At 37.5% G+C, this 16,270-nt stretch overlaps 1 protein-coding gene across 4 annotated transcripts in view; it reads right to left on the reverse strand.

The window, feature by feature from the left end:
• Positions 1–16,270, reverse strand: part of LOC126064759 (collagen alpha-1(I) chain-like) — a 253,041-nt gene that overhangs the window by 183,365 nt on the left and 53,406 nt on the right. Inside the window, exon 3 of one of the 4 annotated variants that reach the window (XM_049864015.1) lies at positions 9,862–10,858. The exons of the other annotated variants lie outside the window; for them this stretch is intronic. The gene's annotated coding sequence lies outside the window, so the exon portion shown is untranslated. Of the gene's footprint in view, positions 1–9,861; positions 10,859–16,270 lie in introns of those variants that run through there. 4 annotated transcript variants of the gene reach the window in all.

Here is a 16,270-nt window from a genome sequence, read left to right on the forward strand (position 1 = left end):
CATTTATCGATATAAATTGGCCTCTGAGCACTGCTTTTGCTGTGTCCCAGAGGTTTTGATAGGAAGTATTTTCATTCTCGTTGCTTTCTAAGAATTTCCTTATTCCCTCCTTGATGTCTTCTATAACCCAGTCTTTTTTCAGGAGGGTATTGTTCATTTTCCAAGTATTTGATTTCTTTTCCCTAATTTTTCTGTTATTGATTTCTAGCTTCATTGCCTTGTGGTCTGAGAAGATGCTTTGTAATATTTCGATGTTTTGGATTCTGCAAAGATTTGTTTTATGACCTAATATGTGGTCTATTCTAGAGAATGTTCCATGTGCACTAGGAAAAAAAGTATATTTTGCAGCAGTTGGGTGGAGAGTTCTGTATAAGTCAATGAGGTCAGGTTGGTTGATTGTTGTAAGTAGGTCTTCCGTGTCTCTGTTGAGCTTCTTACTGGATGTCTTGTCCTTCTCCGAAAGTGGTATGTTGAAGTCTGCTACTATAAATGTGGAGGTGTCTATCTCACTTTTCAATTCTGTTAAAACTTGATTTACGTATCTTGCAGCCCTGTCTTTGGGTGCATAAATATTTAATATGGTTATGTCTTCCTGATCAATTGTCCCTTTTATCATTATATAGTGTCCTTCTCTATCCTTTGTGGCAGATTTAAGTCTAAAGTCTATTTTGTCAGAAATTAATATTGCTACTCCTCTTCTTTTTTGCTTATTATTTGCTTGATATATTTTTTCCATCCTTTGAGTTTTAGTTTGTTTGTGTCTCTAAGTCTAAGGTGTGTCTCTTGTAGGCAGCATATAGATGGATCGTGTTTCTTTATCCAGTCCGTGACTCTCTGTCTCTTTATTGGTGCATTTAGTCCATTTACATTCAGCGTAATTATAGATAAATAAGTTTTTAGTGCTGTCATTTTGATGCCTTTTCATGTGAGTTGTTGGCCATTTCATTTTTCCACATACTTTTTTGTGCTGAGACGTTTTTCTTAGTAGATTGTGAGATCCTCATTTTCATAATGTTTAACTTTGTGTTTATTGAGTCGTTACATTTTTCTTGGCTTTTTTCTTGAGTTATGGAATTGATATTCTTTTTTGTGGTTACCTTATTATTTACCCCTATTTTTCTAAGTAAAAACCTAACTTGTATCCTTCTATATCGCCTGGTATCACTCTCCATCTGGCCGTTCAATGCCTCCTATATTTAGTCCCTCTTTTTGATTATTGTGATCGTTTATCTATTGATTTCCATGATTCCCTGTTATGTGTAGTATTTTGTTTATTTATTTATTTTTTAGAATTAATCTTAATTTGTTTGTTTTTGTGCTTTCCCTATTTGAGTTGCGTTGATATCAGGACGTTCTGTTTTGTGACCTTGTATTGTACTGGTACCTGATATTATTGGTCATCCGACCAAACAATCTCCTTTAGCATTTCTTGCAGTCTTGGTTTAGTTTTTGCAAATTCTCTAAACTTGTGTTTATCTGTAAATATCTTAATTTCTCCTTCATATTTCAGAGAGAGTTTTGCTGGATATATGATCCTTGGTTGGCAGTTTTTCTCGTTCAGTGCTCTGTATATGTCGTCCCATTCCCTTCTTGCCTGCATGGTTTCTGCTGAGTAGTCTGAACTTATTCTTATTGATTCTCCCTTGAAGGAAACCTTTCTTTTCTCCCTGGCTGCTTTTAAAATTTTCTGTTTGTCTTTGTTTTTGGCAAGTTTGATGATAATATGTCTTGGTGTTTTTCTTTTTGGATCAATCTTAAATGGGGTTCGATGAGCATCTTGGATAGATATCCTTTCGTCTTTCATGATGTCAGGGAAGTTTTCTGTCAGGAGTTCTTCAACTATTTTCTCTGTGTTTTCTGTCCCCCCTCCCTGTTCTGGGACTCCAATCACTCGCAAGTTATCCTTCTTGATAGAGTCCCACCTGATTCTTAGGGTTTCTTCATTTTTTTAAATTCTTTTATCTGATTTTTTTTCAGCTATGTTGGTGTTGATTCCCTGGTCCTCCAGATGTCCCAGTGTACATTCTAATTGCTCGAGTCTGTTCCTCTGACTTCCTAGTGCGTTGTCTAATTCTGTAATTTTATTGTTAATCTTTTGGATTTCTACATGCTGTCTCTCTATGGATTCTTGCAACTTATTAATTTTTCCACTATGTTCTTGAATAATCTTTTTGAGTTCTTCAACAGTTTTATCAGTGTGTTCCTTGGCTTTTTCTGCAGTTAGCCTAATTTCATTTGTGATGTCTTTAAGCATTCTGTAAATTAGTTTTTTATATTCTGTATCTGATAATTCCAGGATTGTATCTTCATTTGGGAAAGATTTTGATTCTTTTGTTTGGGGGGTTGGAGAAGCTGTCATGGTCTGTTTCTTTATGTGGTTTGATATGGACTGCTGTCTCCGAGCCATCACTGGGAAATTAGTTTTTTCAGGTAATCAGCTAAAAAAAAAAATGCAGTCAGATCCCTATCTGAATTCTCCCTCTGGCTCAGGGTATTCGGATGTTAATGGAGCCGCCTGGGGAGGGTGGGGGAGGGATCAGAGAGCTAGGAGTGTAGCACCTCAGAATATAGAGCTGATCCCCGCATTCACGCTCCGCCCGCGCTCGCCAAAATCCCGGCGGTATGGCTCCCGGGCTGGGATGCTGCTCTCCCCGCTCCAAGACCAGTCACTTCCTCTCAGGGACTTCTCCCTCCGGTGCACCGCACCGCTTGCGCGAACTGGGTGGGCATCGCCTGCACGAACGGCTGGGCCCGTCCCTGGGGTCGCTTTAGGGAAATATAGCTGATCCCCATGCTTGCGCCACGCCCGCTTCCCGCCAAACTCCCGGCGGGACAGCTCCCCGGCTGGGATGCTGCTCTCCCCGCTCCAAGATCAGTCACTGCCTCCCGGGTGCTTCTCCTACCGGCTGCGCCACTACGCTGCCTGCGCCAACTGGCTAGGCTCTCTCCCGGGATGAGTTCGGGGGGTAGGGCTGGGCCCCTTGTCTGTGCCGTCTGCCCCCCTGGGCTCTTCCCCAGATCGGGCTCCGAAGGTCACCTGCCTGGTACGCTGGCTCCTGGTTCTGAAAACGATCGCTGTCTGCCTGTATTTGTTCGTTCTCCGTCTCTAAGTCTGTGTTTGTTGTTCAAAGTTCGTACATTGTTATGTATGTGATCGATTCACTTGTTTTTCCGAATCTTTGTTGCAAGAGAGATCCGCGGTAGCGTCCACCTAGTCCGCCATCTTGTCCCCGCCTCCTTCTTTGAAGCTTTGAAAAGAGGCATTGACTTCTCTATTGCTATAAAAGTCCTAGATGACATCTTCTTCCAACATAAGGCTGTTTCATCTACACTGAAAACCTGTTGTTTAGTGTGGCCACCTTCATCAACTATCTTAGCTAGATCTTCTAGATAACTTTCTGCTTCACCTTACACTTCTATGTTATGGAGATGCTTTCTTTCCTGAAACCTGATGAACCAATCTCTTCACGCTTCAAACTTTTCTTCTGCAGCTTCTTCACATCTCTCAGCCTTCATAGAATTGAAGAGAGTCAGGGCCTTGCTCTGGATAGGCTTTAGTTTAAGGGACTGTTGTAGCCGGTTTTACCTTCTGTCCAGACCACTAAAACTTCCTCCATGTCAGCAATAAGACTGTTTTGCTTCCTTACCATTCTTGCATTCACTGGACTAGCACTTTTAATTTCCCTCAAGAACTTTCTTCTTTGCGTTCACAACTCGCTAACTGTTTGGCACAAGAGGTCTAGCTTTCAGCCTACCTCGACTGTCAACATGTCTTCCTTACTAAGCTTAATCATTTCTAGCTTTTGATTTAAAGTGAGAGACTTGTGACTCTTCCTTTCACTTGAACATTTAGAGGCCATTGTAGGGTTATTAACTGGCCTAATTTCAATATTCTCGTGTCTCAGGGAATAGCGAAGCCCAAAGAGAGGGAGAGAGATGGGGGAATCATTGGTTGGTGGAGCAGTTAGAACACACACAACATTTATCAATTACATAGGCACAGTTTGTGGTGCCCCAAACAATTACAATACTGCCATCAAGGATCTCTGAACACAGATTGCCATAGCAGGTATAATAATAATGAAAAAGTTTGAAATATTGCAAGAATTACCAATATGTGACACAGAGACAGGAAGTGAGCACATGCTTTGGAAAAATGGTGCCAATAGACTTGGTCAACGCGGGACTGCCACAAACTTTCAATTTGTAAAAAAATACAGTATCTACGAAGCGCAGTAAAGAAAGCCACAATAAAACTAGATATGCCTATATTAAGAATACAGCAAGAAAATTTTCTGTGTAAAACGTAACATTTATTTAGCTGTTTAAGTTCTACAGCAATTTGTTTTTCAAATGGGCTAAGAGAAAGGTTCTTATAGAGATTAAACTAGAAATTTTATATATAAATTTAAAATTACTTGGAAAGACAAGTAGGAATTGAATATAAACTTCTGTATATATTCAGGGATTTTATGAATGGAGATTTTATATGTCTCACTCTTATTTTCAACTAAAAAAAAAAAAACAGTACTCTATCTACTGTCATTCTAAGAATACCAAAAAAAAAAAAATGTGAAAAAAGAATTAGAGTTAAGAACTCTCTCAGAATAAATCATCTTAGTTAATTAACAGTGGCAAAAAGAAATGTTTCTTTAGTTTGGTATCATCACTGAGTGAACTAGTAAAGCAAATTGATTTTTCATATATTTCAGTCTTTTTGAGGAACCACAACTTTCCAATTTTAACCATTTGGGTAACAAACTTTTAAAAATACACTATAAATGGTGTTTTAATTTCTGATGCTATAATAATACCCCATGGTGCATACAAAATGTAGTATTTTTTTTTTCAGTTTACTGAATGGTGATAAAAATGCAGACAAGAGGAGCAATATAATATTGCTTAAAAACAAGAAGAAATTATTAAAATGAATTAACTGGCTAAATCTCATTAAGAGAACTACCTTTCACTTGAAATTATATTAAGAATAGGACAATTCAAAAAATTATTTCAATATATGAATTTATATACTTTTCAAGAAATGTATATAATTTGTTGTCGTTAGGTGCCATTGAGTCGATTCCAACTCATAGCGACACTATGTACAACAGAACGAAACACTACCGGTCCCGTGCCATCCTCACCATAGTTGTTATGCTTGAGCCCATTGTTTTAAGTGCTTTTTTTTATATACAAAAAAATGAAAGTCCCTTGGATCATCTACTTGAGTTCTCTCATCTTAAATGTAAAACAGGGGCTTAGATAAGTTTAACGGAGCTATCTTTGCACAGCTATTTCCCTAGCAAAAGTAGAATTAGAATCCATGTTTACAGAACCATCTTAATCATCTAATAGCATTATGTTACTTTTATTTTCTGATACTAAATCATTGTCATTGGCCAACACATAGCTTTTCACTCAATTTCCTTTATGACCAAAGTTATTTGAAGCATCTAACCAAAGTCGAAAACCTGAGGGTACAGTGGTTAAGAGCTACAGCTGCTAAACAAAAAGGCTGGCAGTTCGAACCCACGAGGCACTCCTTGGAAACTCTATGGGGCAGTTAGAAATATGTAATCATTTATGACCAGAAAAAAAAAAATTCTAATATATGTCAAACTGAGGATTTAATACAAGATTTTTGTTGTTAATTTTCTGAAGTGTTTCTTCACAATCTACAATGGCTTACAACTTGTCAACTATGGACATTGAAAATGTTGTGAGTTAAAAGTAAGTTAGAATAACAAAAAAGGGAAGAAAAATTTTATTTTACTCTGCTGTTATAGAATTTACATATTTTTCAGGTATGCTTTGTACAGTTTTGGGTGTCTAATTTTTTTTATATGCACCAAAAAACAGTAAGCAATATGAAACAGGTGTCGGTAATTCTATGTCTATAGACATGAATCATCAGTAAAATATTTTTACATGCATAAAATATATATACACACATATATAATTTAGGCATATAAAATATATTTTACAGATGATTCATATCTATATTTTTGTTATGAATACTGTCCAAACTTTCACTAATTAAAAAAAAAAGTATATGGAGAGATAGAGGCAAAGTAAGAGAAAGAGACAGAAAATGTGTGTATGTGTCTGTGTGTGTGCCCCTAGAGAGATATTGTGGCAATCAGCAAAGGGTGAGAGAATCAGAGAGAGAGACAGGAAAACCAGGAAGGTAATTTACCAGAATGTCAAAAGTAGTTTTCTCCATGTTTAGGTAAGTTCTACTTCTTTTTATCAATTTATCATCACCACTATATTACATAATCACCATGTCTTTTGTCCTACTTATGTATTTTAATTGGAAACCCTGGTGGCATAGTGGTTAAGTGCTATGGCTGCTAACCAAAGGGTCGGCAGTTCGAATCTGCCAGGTGCTCCTTAGAAACCCTATGGGGCAGTTCTACTTTGTCCTATGGGGTCGCTATGAGTTGGAATCGACTTGACGTCACTGGGTTTGGTTTTTTTTGGTTATATATTTTAATAAAAAATTTTCACAGTGAAAAAGTTCATCATCTAATTTAATATGAGACTAAGCCTTTTCAACTGAACATGATAAAAACTTATTTCATATATTATTAAAAATTCAAATAGACACAGCAATAAGTAAAATGTCACAAAACAATGTATAATTTTGAAAAGGAAAGTTAAGAGATATAAATAACTATCTCCAAGTTGTTCCCTGCCCCCATTTTATTTTTTAGTTGTTCATCATGTAAATAACAGTGGACCAAGAAGAGTAATTTTGAAAGTCAAGTGTGGCTATTGACCAAACTCCAAAGACCACCCAATTTCAGTCTAGGGCTTTGTCCTGATAAAAATTTAAAACTGATTAAAAATGTTTTTTTCATAGCATAATATTTAGAGATAGGACTATTGGGTAGATATATATTTTCTGAATAAATGACATATTAAATCTTATTTATTTTATATGAGTATCCAAAAGAGTATAGGGAAGAACTGAACAATAAGCTGAGGCTTGTCCTTGTTAAAAAATGAGATTCTTAAAAAAAAAAAAAAAATGAGGTTCTTTAAGTGGATCCCAGAGGTTTTCAGAAGTAAATATTTATGTACTTTGTAAAGTGAAAGATTGTACTACTGGGTACAGTGGAAAATGAAAAGCTTTTTGGGACAGAAGATTGAGACATGTTGACTAAGTTATTACTTTGAAGTTTAGAAAGGATTATGACTGGATGCCTTAAAGTATACGGGAAATGGAAAGGAACTTACAGGTAAGTGTTGTTTCATCCACAAAATAAAATGTATTATTCACTAATTTACCCTTAAATTCAAAATACATTGCCAACATTTAGGAACATGTTTTAAAAAATAAAATAACTCTGGAGGTGTGAATATTTTCTCATTGAATTTTCATACTCTGTAACTTCTGGGAAGACTTAGTGTCCGTGTCACTAGATGCTCAAGATGCCAAGGCTCATCAATAAGCCCCTACCTGCTGAACAGTTATTTCTGCAGTGTGTGGTGGTGCAGAACTCAATAGGAGAAAGATAAAATGATGTGATAGAAACCAGTTGCTATGGAGTTGAATCCAACCCTATATGTGTCAGGGCAGAAGTGCATTCCACAGGGTTTTCAATGGCTGATTTTTTAGAAGCAGATTTCCAGGCCTTTTTTACCAGACACTTCTGGGTGGATTTGAATTTCCAACCTTTCAGGTAGCAACCAAACAGGTTAAATAAATGTTTGCACCACCAACGGACTGTAATGACGTGGTTGTTGTTGTTAGGTGCCATCCAATAGGTTCCAACTCATAGTGACCCCACGTACAACAGAACGAAACACTTCCCAGTCCTGCGCCATCCCCACAATCGTTGTGCTTGAGCCCATTGTTGCAGCCACTGTGTCAATCCATCTGATTGAGGGTCTTCCTCTTTTTCGCTGACCCTCTACTTTACCAAGCATGATGTCCTTCTCCAGGGACTGATCCCTCCTGATAACATGTCCAAAGTATGTGAGACCAAGTCTCACCACTCCTGCTTCTAAGGAGCATTCTGGTTGTACTTCTTCCAAGACAGGTTTGTTTATTCTTTTGGTAGTCCTTGATACATTTAATATTCTTCAACAATACCATAATTCAAAGGCATCAATTTTTCTTCCATCTTCCTTATTCATTGTCCAGCTTTCACGTGCATATGAGGCAATTGAAAACACCATGGCTTGGGTCAGGTGCCCCTTAGTCTTCAAGGTCACATTTAGGAACACCTTAATCTTCATTTTTTTTTTTTTTTAATCTTCAAGATGATAGCTTTGCTTTTTAACACTTTAAAGAGGTCTTTTTTTTTTTCTTTTGCAATGTGTTGTTTGATTTCTTATACAAACAAGAAACAAAATGTTTCAAACTATTATATTAAAATATAGAACAATAGATGGGCCAAGTCAGAAGTGTGAGAATACAGAGCAAAGAAAAAATTTAAAGTGAGAAACTTGAGAAAATGAATTTTAAGATATAATATGTTCATATGCCAATTTTGGGTTTTCTACATAGACTCATTTGTTCTCCCTGAAAGCTCCAACCTATTTGCAGGAAGAATTCAAGCAGGCCAAACCTAGCTTTCTAGGAAAACTTCTATCCATTTCTATTTTAGCTGTTTTGTTCTGCTGTACAATCTTGCCAGAAAGGATACTCCTTTCAGTGATACCACCTATATCTTATATAATCTATTGATTCTGAGTACAGGGAAGAGGAGCTGCAAACAGATGTGTTTTTTAAGAGATATTAAATTAAATCATCCATATTTTATCCAAGTAACTGCATTTTATGATAGTTTTTTTGTTTGTTTAAAAGAAATGAAAATAAATCCAATTCTCTTGTGTGTCTAATATAATTCAGCTAATAAAGACTACCATGAGGGAGAAATCATGTTCACGAAGATAAGTAACATAAGAAAAAGACATAGTATAACACTGGTGTTAAGCGCATGCATAAACTTTGGAGTCAGATCTGAGTTTGAATCCTAGCTCTGCCACATAGGCAAAATTATGTGCACATTTTTGGGCAAACTTGAGCCCACATTTTGGTATCTGATAAACAGAAATGATATTATGGTTATTGTTGGGATTGAATGTGATGATGTGTAATTAGCACTATGCTTGCTGTAAAATAATCATCTATAAATGTAAGCTTAAAAAAAAAAAAGATACCAATGGAAAAAGTTTGAGGCATTCTGAGAGAATGGTAACTAATTCAGTGGCCAGCCCGAATGCTTCCAAAGTTGTATGATGAATAAACGAATGGATGAACAGCTAAGAATCAGATAGAATGCTGGCTCAGGAGGTAGTATTTTGTTCTGTAGGCACTGTTTACCCACTGGATTTTTTTGAGCAAACACAGTGGAATACAGGAAGATTAACTGGTAGCAGGGTATAAGATGGCACTTTACCAAAATTAATTTCTCTTGTGATCTGTTTGTGTCCTTTGACATTCACTTATTGGAGAGTCTTAAGGTTTTCCTTCAAAAAAAAAAAAAAATACACGCACATAGGTGTCCCCAACCTACAATGGGATTCAGTTCCAAGGACTCCGTCTTAAGTCAGTTCTGATATAAGTCAAATATCTTTTCTAAAAAAAGTTTTCATAGCCTGCCCTACAGCAATATTTTAAACAGTATATCATAACATTGAACATGTGAGTGAATTACACGCTGAAACATTATATGTGCTGTATATTACTAACAATAAGATGTGCATAAAAAAGACGGTTGTAAGTGCAGTTCATCTTAACTCAAATATGTCATAAGTCATATATGTATGCATACACACACACACGCATATATAGAGGAGACATATACACATAAAAAAATAAAAAAACAAAAATTTGTTGCCATCAAATCAATTCTGACTCATGGTGATCCAGTGTGTTACAAAATAGAACCATGCTCCATAGGGTTTTCTCGGCTGTAGTCTTCACAGAAGCAGATCTCCAGGACCTTCTTCTACAGCGTCACTGGATGGATTCAAACTGCCAAACTTCAAGTTAGCTATGGAGTGCACACTCTTTGTGCCACCCACATAGTCTATACATACACACATACATATATGGATAGATGATAGATAGATATAAAAAACACGTGTATATATAAAAAACCAGATCAAACTCATTGCCATTGGGTTGATTCTGACTCACAGTGACCCTGTAGGACAGAGTAGAAGTGCCCTATAGTGTTTCCAAGGAGTGGCTGGTGGATTCAAACAGCCAAGCTTTCGGTTAACAGTTGAACACATAACCACTGTGCTACCAGGGCTCAATATATACAGGGGTGTTGATTATGAATCCAAGAAAAGTGAAATCTTGACAATTTCAACCTTTTCTCCATTTATCATGATGTTGTTTATTGGTCCATTTGTGAGGATTTTTTTTTTTTCTTTGTATTGAGTGTAATCCATACTGAAGGCTTAGTCTTTGATCTTCATCAGTAAGTGCTTCAAGTCCTCTTTACCATCAGCAAGCAAGGTTGTGTCACCTGCAAATCACAGGTCATTAATGAATCTTCCCCCAATCTTGATTCCACATTCTTCTTCATATAGTCCAGCTTCTTGGATTATTTGGATGCTTAAATGATTGGCACCACACTATCTTATTTTCCATAGGATTTCTAAGGATGACTGCAGGGATGTAATTAGTGTCTCCACAGACATGGGTTTGCTGAATGTCCTGTTGTATTTCCACTTATTATTCATTGATAGAAATTGCCACATTGTTTATTAAGAGACCTTGCACTAGGTAACCTTTAGCAAGAGCAGAGTTCTCAGGGATGAGATCTTGAGTTTTAATTATTGCTCATGTGATATTAATGTAGAACTCAGCTGACCAAATTCTTCTGAAATCCTAAAAGCAGAACAAACCAAAATGTAAACAAACCAAAATGTATTAGAAAAATTTGGTGATTTGGTAATTGTCTGTAAGTAAACTCTGGACTCCTTAATTCTATAACTACACATATTTGATATTTTATTAATTCATTCAATATATAGTTATTGAGGATCTATAATATGCCAGGCACTGTTGTACACACTGGGGATACAGCAGTGAACAAATTTTTCTTAAGTTCATAATTCTTAATGTTCAATTCCTTGCAAAGACTACCCATCATATTTTGAATAAAATCAAAGTCCATACGTGGCTTAAATCTGCTGATACTCCTGTACCACTTTGACCTGGTTTCCGTCTACTCTTCTGGTTCCTTGCTCCTCTCCAACATACTAGCTTCTTCCAGAACATCCCAAACTCAAGAACTTCCGTTTGCTGTTGACTTGTTTTGAGTGCTCTTCCCTGGAATTTTTACTTGGCTGAGATCCTCGCTTGATCCAGGTCTCTGTTTAAACATCCCTTTCTAAGAAAGGACTTCCCAGGCAAAGTGGCACTGTCCCTACCACACTCTGCCATCTGTCATGATACCTTGTTTATCTTTATAGCACTTAATTCCACCTAAGGCTTTATGTGTGTGTGTGTATATATATATGTACACACACATATATATATATATTATATATATATACACACATATATGTATAATATTTCTAGCATACAGATACATACATACTTTGGACATGTTGTCAGGAGGGATCAGACCCTGGAGAAGGACATCACGCCTGGCAGAGTACAGGGTCAGCGGAAAAGAGGAAGACCCTCAATGAGGTGGACTGACACAGTGGCTACAACAATGAGCTTAAGCATAACAACGATTGTAGGGATGGCTCAGGACTGGGAGGTGTTTCGTTCTGTTGTACATAGGGTTGCTATGAGTCGGAACCAACTTGACAGCACCTAACAACAACAAATATATATATATATATCAAAAACAGTGTACGACACAAAAATATTTGTTTAATACTATTAAAATGAATTGGCACATAACTATTTAATTGTAATTATAATTTGTATATTAAGCAGCTAGTGCTATGTCATGATCTACCGAGGGGTCTTAACCCAACCTATGTGCCAGAGTAGGCTTTCTTGTAAAATGACAAGTAATAGGAAAAGTATGAATAATTTGGAGTTAATGAAGAGAAGTATGTTGACCAAGAAGATGGAGCCAAGGGCCTACAGCTGGTAGAAAGGGAAAGACACTGAGTTGAGAAAGATTGAGAGAGGATTTTGAAGAGACTGGTTTAGTGATGCTCAGGTAAAGGGTAACAGCCGGATCTTGGAGGGAAAATTTTGATCCATAGTATTTGCTGATTTCCAGGGTTAAATGCTTTCACTAGCATTTCCAGCTACCAACGTGACATCACTGAATGTAGAGTTGGATAAACATGTACAGTAGCACATCATTATATAATATTTCTAGCATACAGATACAGTACAGAAGTCAATCACTTGATATTTAGTTTTTAAAAATCATTCTCCAGCTCAATTAAATGGCATGAGCCATGTGGAATACCTGTAATCACTTTATCTATCATATATATATACAGAGAGAGAGAGAGAGAGAGATCAGCTTAAGAACAACTACTTAGATGCATTTAAACCTTCATTTGCCATCTCTCCCATATCCAATTCCATGAAAATCACTGTTTTAGAAAGAAGCACTTTAAGAACTTAGGAGCGTCTGTTCATATAGCTAAGAGTTGGCAATAGAAATAGAAAAGGCAAGTAAAAAAAAAAAGAAACAAAGAAAAAATGAACCTATAGAATGTTGTGATTAGTAATAATTTGAACTTCATTTGGCCCGAAAAATCTCTATATTAAATATCATATTGATTTATATTAGATGAGTAAGATCTTTTCTTTTTTAAGGACTTAGCTTTTAATTTCACAATTATGATAGTATAATTACACATGACCACATTCATATTATAAACAACCAAACAATAAAAAATATATAATGTAAATCTAAAAGCACCAAGTCATTATCTCCATTGCTCCATTTTCCACTGTTCTTTCCCAGAACAAACAACTGTTATTATTTTTGAGAGTATTCTCTTTTCCATTAGCTGTATTACATATCTGCATATGCCTGTGTGCACAAAACTATATAAAGCAATTTTTTTCTCATTTCACATACGTCTTGAACAATAATTTTGAAGTTGCATTGCATTTTGTGCTACAAATGTGTTTCCCAAAACAATGTCCTGGTATTTATCATTAGAGTGTCCTACAATTTTTTGTATAGGTAGCATCCTATTTTGGCTTTCCTCAGGGATCACCCATATTTTGTAGTAATCTATTCTAAGTATGATTTGTTTTCCTTCATCAATGTGAATGAATCTGTGGTCCGTTTTTCAGGGTTCCTTTCCTTTTCAAAATATTTGGTATCCTAATGACCTTGCATTAAGTACAATTCTTTGACTACCAGCAACAGAAGCTGATTCTAATTAAGTAGATAAATTTATTTAATGATAGTGAATCTTGACATGAAACTGGAAAAAAAATAGTATTGGAATCAGGATGAAGTGCAAAGATATCATACAACAAAAAATGTAGCCACGGTTTTTGAGATGAATGGACCTAAGATACGCAGATGACACAACCTTACTTGCTGAAAGTGAAGAGGACCTGAAGCACTTACTGATGAAGATCAAAGACTACAGCTTTCAGTATGAACTACACTTTAACATAAAGAAAACAAAAATCCTCACAACTGGACCACTAAGCAGCATCATGATAAATGGAGAAAAGATTGAAGTTGCCAATAATTTCATTTTACTTAGATCCACATTCAACACCCATGGACGCAGCAGTCAAGAAATCAAACATATTGCATCTTTTAAGGGTTAAAAAGCAAAGATGTCACTTTGAGGAGTAAGGTGCACCTCATCAAAGCTATGGTGTTTTCAATTGCCTAGTAGGCATGTAAGAGCTGGGTGATGAATAAGGAAGGCTGTAGAAGAATTGATGCCTCTGAATTATGGTGTTGGCAAAGAGTACTGAACATACTATGGACTGCCAGAAGAACCAACAAATCTGTTTTAGAAGAAGTATAGCCAGAATGTTCCTTAGAAGTGAGGATGGTGAGACTTCATCTCATGTAATTTAGATATGTTATAGGAGGGACCAGTCCCTGGAGAAGGATATTATGCTTGGTAAAGTAGAGGATCAGCAAAAAAGAGGAAGACCCTCAACTAGATGGATTGACACAGTGGCTGCAACAATGGGCTCAAATATAGCAACGATTGTAAGGATGGCACAATGCCAGGTGGCATTATTCTGCCATACATAGGGTCACTATGAGTTGAAACTGACTGGACGGAACCTAACAACAACAAGAAGATACTCCCCTTGTCCTCAGGTTGTATCATGAAAAGGCATCGTATCAGAAACAACATTGGCAAGGCAGAACAAAGATGGCGGAATAGACAGATGCTTCTGTCGAGCCCTCTTTACAACAAAGACCTGAAAAAACAAGTAAAACAAGTATATTTGTGACAAGCTGGGAGCCCTGAGCATCAAAGGCAAGCTTAGACAATGATCTGAGGGGCAGGGGGAGGAAGAGGATGTTCAGAAGCAGAGAAGAGTTACCGGCCCTGAATCGTGAGTTGCCCTCAGGCATCATTCCCCTAGTGGCGGTGGTGGCAGGCTGGCACTAGCGCTCAGCCGTAGTTTCCTCGGGGAGAAGCAGCCAGCCACACAGCCCACTCACACCTCCGGAACCTGAGGATAAGACCGCTTTCGGCTAAAGTACTTGCATGTACTTTACCGCCCCCCCCCACCCCCAAACCAGCTTCAGTAGCTGAATCCCTAAGCTTGAGATAGACCCTGGTGAGCACCTGGAGCCGTCTTCCCGGCCTTGGGGAAGGAAAAAATTTGCAACTGGGGGGAAGAAATAATTTGCTAGCTCCATTAACTGGGGGAGCTCAGGACAGAAGTGGCTCCTGTCCAGGCATAAACTGTCCATGGACCTTGAGCACCTTTCCCTTCTACATGGACCTGTGTGGGCCTATTTTGGGAGAATAGGCCCTTGTTGGGAAACTCCAACCATTTCAGCTGTGTGGTGGAGAGGTGGGTGTTTGACGTTTGACATTGTTTTGCCTATTAAACAAGGTCCTCGCCTACCCACAATACGGACCTAAGGACTGGTGGCTCCACTTGGGTTGCCCAGCCACCTGCGACAGGCGTCCAGGGATAAGTGGTACCTCCCAGTCCTTACAACAAAAATTTTGGGTGCCCATGCTCCCTCTACAGAGCCCACCTACCAGTGCACTCTAGGGAACAGAGACACATTTTCCTCAGAGACACTCGGGGGTTGGTTCTCAGCCCCCTGCCTTGTTCAGAGCATGACCCCCTGCTGCAATCAGATACTGGTATATACAACAATCACCCCTGCCCCTCTTAGACTGTAGAACAGAGCCTGTAGCACACACTTGATATCAGCTACCTGGACACCTGAGCTGAATTCATACAAGAAAACTGAATGGACTCCTAGACTGATATACCTGATAACAGCTCTAGCCAGCTGGGGACAGGACACCAGAGCTCCAAAGGTGAAAATAATCAAACTAGCTCACTCAAGCAACCCATAAGTGTATACCAAAACAAAACAAAACAAGCAGCTACGACACAGCAAGCAAGCATAAACTAATACAATAACTTCTAGATGGCTTGGAGACAACAGTCGATATCAAGTCACATAAAGAAACAGGCCATGATCACGTCAACAGGCTCTCAAAACAAAGAATCCAGGGATCTTTTAGATGAAAGTACATTCCTGGAATTACCAGATGCAGAATACGAAAGTTTAATATACAGAACCCTTCGAGACATCAGGAAGGAAATGAAGCAATACGCAGAACAAGCCAAGGAACACACAGATAAAGCAACTGAAGAAATCAGAAAGATTATTCAGGAACATAATGAAAAGTTTAATAAGCTGGAAAAATCCATAGACAGACAGCAATCAGAAATTCAGAAGATTAACAATAAAATTACAGAAGTAGATAACTCAATAGAAAGAGGAGCAGAATAGAGCAAGTAGAAGCTAGAATTTCTGAACTTGAAGATAAATCACTTGGCACTAATATATTTGAAGAAAAATCAGATAAAAAAATTTAAAAAAATGAAGAAACCTTAAGAATCATGTGGGACTCTATCAAGAGAAATAACCTACGAGTGATTGGAGTACCAGAACAGGGAGGGATAACAGAAAATACAGAGAAAATTGTTGAGGATTTGTTGGCAGAAAACTTCCCTGATACTGTGAAAGATGAGAAGATATCTATCCAAGATGCTCATCAAACTCCACATAAGGTAGACCTTAAAAGAAAGTCACCAAGACATATTATAATCAAGCTTGCCAAAACC

Source organism: Elephas maximus, chromosome 21, assembly GCF_024166365.1.
Source record: "Elephas maximus indicus isolate mEleMax1 chromosome 21, mEleMax1 primary haplotype, whole genome shotgun sequence".
NCBI classification, from domain to species: Eukaryota; Metazoa; Chordata; class Mammalia; order Proboscidea; family Elephantidae; genus Elephas; species Elephas maximus.